This window comes from Arachis ipaensis, chromosome B01, assembly GCF_000816755.2.
Source record: "Arachis ipaensis cultivar K30076 chromosome B01, Araip1.1, whole genome shotgun sequence".
Taxonomy (NCBI): domain Eukaryota; kingdom Viridiplantae; phylum Streptophyta; class Magnoliopsida; order Fabales; family Fabaceae; genus Arachis; species Arachis ipaensis.
This window is the reverse complement of record NC_029785.2, coordinates 89,952,942-89,959,797: the sequence shown is the minus strand read 5'-3', so window position 1 is coordinate 89,959,797 and position 6,856 is coordinate 89,952,942. Positions and strand designations below refer to the sequence as shown.

Below are 6,856 nucleotides of genomic sequence, written 5' to 3'. Positions count from 1 at the left end.
TATTTTATAAAATGTGATTTGTAAGACCCATAATTTTCGAAAAAAATATTATTTGAGTTAATTTCAATTTATATATTCATTAAATACTTTATTTTTAGAAATTATTTTATTAAAAGTAATTAAATTAAGTTTTGATAATTAAATGAGAAATTTTACTTACTCTTAACAATATGTTTATAATTTAAATTAAAATTAATTAGTTGAACTTAACAATATGTTGATAAATAATGTTCTTAAATATTTTTAATAGAGTATATTTAATTTTAAAATTTTTCTACCCTCTAATTTTATCAAAATATCTATTTATATCTATCCTTTATTCTTTTATAAAATCCTTAATTTCTAATCTCAATTCCCAAATTAAAATCAGAAACCCTAATTCCCAAATTGGAACCTAACCCTCATTTTCCCCTTTCCTCAGAGGCTGAAACACGCAGCCTTCACCCCCTTTCTCCTTCACCCACTTAACGCACAACACACCCACACCAGCCACAGAGAGGAAGAGAGGGAGCTGTGCCACGTTACCGTCCAGTCGCTGTCCGGCTCGCCATCACCGGTGTCTCACCGCCGTCACTATGGAGACCAAACGCCGTTGAGCTTCTTGCTGCTGCCTTGGAGTCCTTCGTCAGGTTCGAGTTGAAGAAAGAGGGAGGCATAGATTCAACATCGCGTAGAGAGGGATTTGTTGTTGTCGTTGCGCGCCGTCGTGTGCTGTCGCTGTTGTTCGAGCCGTCGCCATCGCCGTGGGTGAAGTCCGCCGCTGGTACCAGTTGAGGCCGCTTCTATGGAACAGAGATGAGAGAGAGACGTTGGGAGGAAACTGTGAGCTGCAAGCCGCTGACCGAGAAGAAGCTCTGCCTTTGTCGCCGTGTTAGAGTCGTCGCTGCCAATGCCGCGCACCGCCGTTAACGCTGCCGTTGAAGGGAGCTCGCCGTCACAGTTCAATCATCATTGAGCTTGAAGGGAGGCGTCACTGATATACCCGACAGCAGCTTCCCCTACGTTCCCAATTCCATTCTTGAAACTGTAACACTCTTGCTCATGCTCTGTTTCCCGAATCTATTCCTCTACCATATTTTGTTCTGATTACAATAGCATATGTTAATGTCTCTGTTTAGTATTATCATCTTTATCCGGAACCACTGATGTCACCGCTACGGAGGTGATTGGGATAGGTGCGATTGTCATTGTTGTTACTGCCCCAGAAGAAGTGAGGCTGCTGCTGCTGTTCCGGCCGCATTGGCTGTTGTAAACTGGAAAAAAGAAGGGCATCATTGCATTTAAATTCGACGGTTTCGACTAATTGAGGTAGGGGGTTTAAACGATTTCAATTTAAGAATGCCTATAAGGTTTATTGAATAACTGCAAATAGATTTAATAGCTGTGAGTAATTGATTGATTATGTGAATATTGAATTGTGGCTGAAATTATGATTGGAATGGTTGAGATTGTGATTTGGAATTGTTGATTAGTGATATTGATTGATTATGTGGATTGGGAATTGTTTGATGACTAATTGTTGAGAATTTCTGAATTTTAATGGGTTATGTTGGATTTGTTGCTGTTGAGCTGTTATTTGGTATATTGTAATGTTAATGAACTTGGTTGGTGGTTGATTTGGAATTGGTTTTGAGGGGTATTGAAGAGTTGGATTTTGAATACTAAATGGTTTGCTGAAAATCAGGTTCTCTTGAAATAAAACGGCAACTTTGAAAGTGATTTAGTAACTCTATAGTGACTGAAATTATAAGAATTTAAATGTTAATTAAATTATATTAAGTGTAATTGTGAAAATTCAATTTTTAAGGTTTCGTATCAACTAGAGAATTAGTTATGATTTTTCAAAGTTGAACTCTAAAATCTGATTTTCTGCATAATTTTAAACGAAGTCAGAAACTTTGAAATGCTATAACTAGTTACGTAATGATCGGAATTGCATGAGACTAAGTCTGGGTTAAACTTGGGGATATAAGGAACTAAACTGGTAAATTTGAGACTTTTTCATTAAGTTTATGATTTATGGTGAATTTTTAAATTGGGGATGTCAAATCTGGTTTTTCTGCAGAACGTTTAACACAGCAGCAACTTGATTCCTCTATTGGAAATTCTGCAGTTTGAATTTTGAAATGAAACCAATTTTAAATAAAACTTTGGTTCTAATACTTTAATTTCATAAAAATTTAGAATGGTTAGAGTTGTGGTTTTAAAGATTTGGATTTTCAGAGAAAGATGTATTATGCAGTAAAAGTCAGGCTTTGTTTTCTAAGTCAGTAACTTTGAGGCTTCATAATTTTTAATTCTGGAATGATATTGAGATGCAACCAATTGGAGGTGAAAGCTGAGTATGTTTAGTATATATGATTCAAATTTCAGGGTTTTTCATATTTTAGTAAGTGAGTTATGGGACTTGGAAGAGGTTATGTTCAATGATTTGTAAAACAGACTTCAGCAGAAAATTACCTAACTTCCAAGCTACATAACTCCTTCATTAAAAATAGTATGACCCTGGAACCAATTGAGAAAGAAATTTGAATAAGTTATGTTTAACCACATAAATTTTGAAGGTGGTTGGATTTAATTTGAATTTTATATGAAATTTCGAATGTTGTACGCTGCTGCTGTCTTCTGGATTTAAAACACTGCAGAGCAGTCACGGTTTTGCTTATATTCCCGAAGCTAGAGTCAGCAAAAAATTATGATTTTTAGTTTAATAGAAAGCTTAATCTAAGACGGTCGCATGGATATAAAGTTTGTGTGATTCCGAATTCATTTGATATTTTAAAAACAAAATGGAAATCAGGCTGCCAAGTTGTGTTGGCAATTATTTTGGATATGGAATTTAAGAAATAGATTTTTTATACTATTATCAAATGTTTTTGAGAATATATATTGTTGTGGCAACTGTTGAAAGAGGCTGATGAAATGTTGAGAAAGAAGAAACCCGTAAGGGTGGCTAAGTCCTATTTTTAAAGGAGATTATGTCTAAATTTTTATAAAAGTATAAGGACTTAATCAAAATCAATATTTAAGGCTTATTTAATGATAATAACTTCAATGATTCTTTTAAGAAAAGATTATTTGGTATACGAGATTGTTAGCAAGGGCGTGGGTCTTGTCCCGCTTGCGTACTTGCAATTATGAAAGAAAAAGGAAAGAGTAAAGTACTTATTGTATGATTATCTGTTGCTTGAGGCAACCCAAGAGATATTTGTTTATTTGTTTGTTGCTTGAAGCAACCCAAGAGATGTTTGTTTGTTGCTTGAGGCAACCCAAGAGATATTGTTTGCTTATTTGTTGCTTAATGCAACCCAAGAGATAATATTTATTTATCTGTTGCTTAAAGCAACCCAAGAGATTGTATTTTGCTGGAAGGGATGTTACAGTTGCTGCTCCGTGTTCTCGGTTAATCGTAAGTCCGGTAAGCTGTCCCTTGTTTCGAACTCTGTTAGTCACTATTTTGTTATATGTTACTAAGATTCCTGCGACGCGAATGCCTTAGGATCGAGTTCCGGTTATTGTATGTTACAATTCAAGCTGTTTCGGTTGTTGCGGAAGTGGATAAAGCTGAGGTTATGGTTGCTGCTGTCGCTGGCCGAGGAAAAAGGGGTTTTTGACGCGTTTTGGTTTTGCGAGTTTCGACTTTGAGGTAGGGGCGTTTTTATTAAAACTCATTTTGTTCTTAGGAGTTGTTATAAATTGATATTTAGGCGAGTAAATATTTCTGGTGATTATGGGGTCTTATGAGTTGAGTTGAACTACTTTGAATAAATGTTATTGCTTACTTGCCTGTGGCTAGTTCTGAATATTTATTTGATATTGAAGTAGTGAATGAAGGATTGATTTAAAATTCTGATTCGAATGTTTATCAAGTATAATTTGAGAATTGGAAAGTGATTGGATGTTAGATTTAGTTTGATTTCGGAAAATGATTTGAGATTTGTGAATGACTTGGGTTTGAAAATGTTGGAAAGTGTTTGAGAAGATGTTAGTTGACTTTGTTGGAAATGAATTGGAATTTGGAAAGGGTTATAATATTGGAGATGAGCTTGATTTGTAGAAAAATGAATTTAAATTGAAAATGGTTTGAGATATTGAAATTGTTCAGATTTTGAAATTGAGTTGAAAGGAGTTTGAGAAATAGTTTTGTTGGGACCCGGAAAGGCTAGATTGCTGATGCATATGAGCATTGTAGTGCTTTCCGGTTGTGTGCTTTGCCAATGATAATTGGCGCTTCGATGAGATTATATTTCTAAAGCCAGTCTATTCTCTTCATCTTTAATATCCTAGGTTTCAATGCATCAACTTTATTTATGTGATTAGTGTGTAAAAATTTTAAAAGTTTTTGTATCTATTTTCTTTGATTTTTCAAATAGCTTTGTGTTTTCCAAGATATTTTATAATTATTGATATGTAAAATCTTCAATTGCTAAATTGCAAATATTTTCCAGAACATGCTTGATTATGTCTCATTTTAAGACAAGAAGTTTAAAATAGAAATTATTTTGTATTTTATATTAATTTAGGATTAATATTTGTTAATTGATTATTTTGTTTACCTACTCTTGAATGTTCTTTATGAGGAATTTTTTGTTTTATTTTGTATACAGGATAATTTTTTTGGACTCGTAAAGACAAAAGGAGTTGACTAGTTGTTGTGGCACCCTGTATAAGATGGGATGGGTCTTATAATGAGTTTGGTTATCTAAATGTATTATTTTGATGTGTTCTTTACTTTTTGATAAGAGACTTTATCCGATATTATATGTAATGGATAAATTACACTCTATTTTGATTAGTGTTGTAATGAATATCTAATTTTTAATGAAACTTTTATGATTTGAATTTATCAAAATTTTCATTTTTAGATTTATTTTGTAATTATCATCATTTTGGGATGTGATTATGATTTAAAAAAAAATTAAATCTCATAACATAAAACAGGCTATGGTCACGGTCAAGGTGGAGTGACCATAGAGGCTATGGTCACGGCGAAAAACCGTGACCATAGATAAGGCTATGGTCATGGTCAAGGTGGGGTGACCATAGAGGCTATGGTCACGGCGAAAAACCGTGACCATAGATAAGGCTATGGTCACGGTTTAAGGAAGGGGTGACCATAGGGGCTATGGTCACGGTTTTGGTTAGGGGTGACCATAGAGGCTATGGTCACGGCCAAAACTGTGACCATAGATAAGGCTATGGTCACGGTTTTGGTGAGGGGTGACCATAGAGGCTATGGTCACGGCCAAAACCGTGACCATAGATAAGGCTATGGTCACGGTTTAATGAGGGGTGGCCATAGGGGCTATGGTCACGGCTAAAATCGTGACCATAGCTAAGGCTATGGCCACGGTTTTTGGTGGGGTGACCATAAAGGCTTTGGTCACGGCCAAAACTGTGACCATGGATAAGGCTATGGTCACGGTTTTGGGAAGGGGTGACCATAGAGGCTATGGTCACGGTGAAAACCGTGACCATAGATAAGGCTATGGTCACGGTTTTATCGCGTGACCATAGATTAACCTATGGTCACGGTAAAAAAACGTGGCCTAAAGTGCCAGAATTTGAACATTACAACCGTGACCATAGAAACCGTGACCATAGATAAAAAAACCGTGACCATAGGTCTATGGCCACGAGAGAATAGGCCACGGCGGAAAAACCGTGACCATAGACCTATGGTCACCCTTTTCACTAGCTATGGTCACGGTTTTTCACCGTGACCATAGACCTTTTTTTTGTAGTGAATATAAAGAAAGATTTCATAAATTGAGCTAGATAGAAACATTAATCATTTAAATTTCTTGTGTAGTTGTTGCATGCATAGTAAACTAGCCAACCATAATCATTAAATTGCTACTCTTCTCACCTTGGATTGTCAAACTTTATTGCATGATTCTTTATTTGCTTGAGGACAAACAAAGTTTAAGTTTGGTGTTGTGATGCATGCGCATCATGTTGTATTTTTCTATGCTTTTTCATATAAAAAATTAATTCCTAATTCTCAATTGTTGAGTATTTTTGTGTTTATGTCATATATTTACTTTGATATCTTTGAATTGATTAATTTTGTAGAAAATGGTAGAAAAAGAAACAAAAAGCACAAAACAAGAAAGCAGCAATGAATCCAACTACAAGGAAAGCTTCAAAAGGATTTGAAACCTTGACCTCTTCATACTCCAACAAGAATAACTTGAGCTACAAAGCTCCAAATGAGGTAATTTTAGTAGAATTAGAAAGTAGAAATCTAGAGCTTTCCAACCATATATATCACTACATTATGGACACTAAATCTAAGGAGCAATTCACCCTGAAATACAAAGATGAGCATAGCATCAGCCTATAGTAACGCCAGCTGACCTCTATACATTCCATGTAGTATAATTTGAGAGACAAAGGTCCAAATGGTGCTTTTTTAGTGGCGTTAGAAAGAAGACATCCAGAGCTTTTTAATGATATATAATAGTTTATGGTGCCATTGCGTTTGGGCTATGAACAATGAGCATCTTTTGACGCCATGAATAATAATGTCAGGTGGGCGCTGGGAGTAAAGTTTGCAAAGACAACGCCAAGATGAAGCCCTGGGAGTTGGGCTGGTGCTAGAACTGGCACTGGTTTGGGCGCTGGGTTGAACCAACGCCAACAGCACCCGTGGGAACAAGTTATGGCGCTGGAATGGGCGCTGGCTTTTCCAGCACCAGCGATCCTGCCAACATGACCTTGTCCTCCTCAAACGAGCATAACTTGAGCTAAAAAGGTCTCAATGATGCGCTTTTAGTTGCATTTGAAAGCTGATATTTAGAGCTTTCTAACGATGTATAATAATCTATAGTGGGCATGAAATTGGAGCAAAAAC

General features: G+C 35.9%; 1 long non-coding RNA gene across 1 annotated transcript; it reads left to right on the top strand.

The window, feature by feature from the left end:
* Nucleotides 360-4,846, top strand: LOC107631923. Its single transcript, XR_001618643.2, has 5 exons — nucleotides 360-1,026; nucleotides 1,119-1,308; nucleotides 3,344-3,418; nucleotides 3,500-3,646; nucleotides 4,608-4,846. It is a non-coding gene; the product is annotated as an uncharacterized LOC107631923 (long non-coding RNA).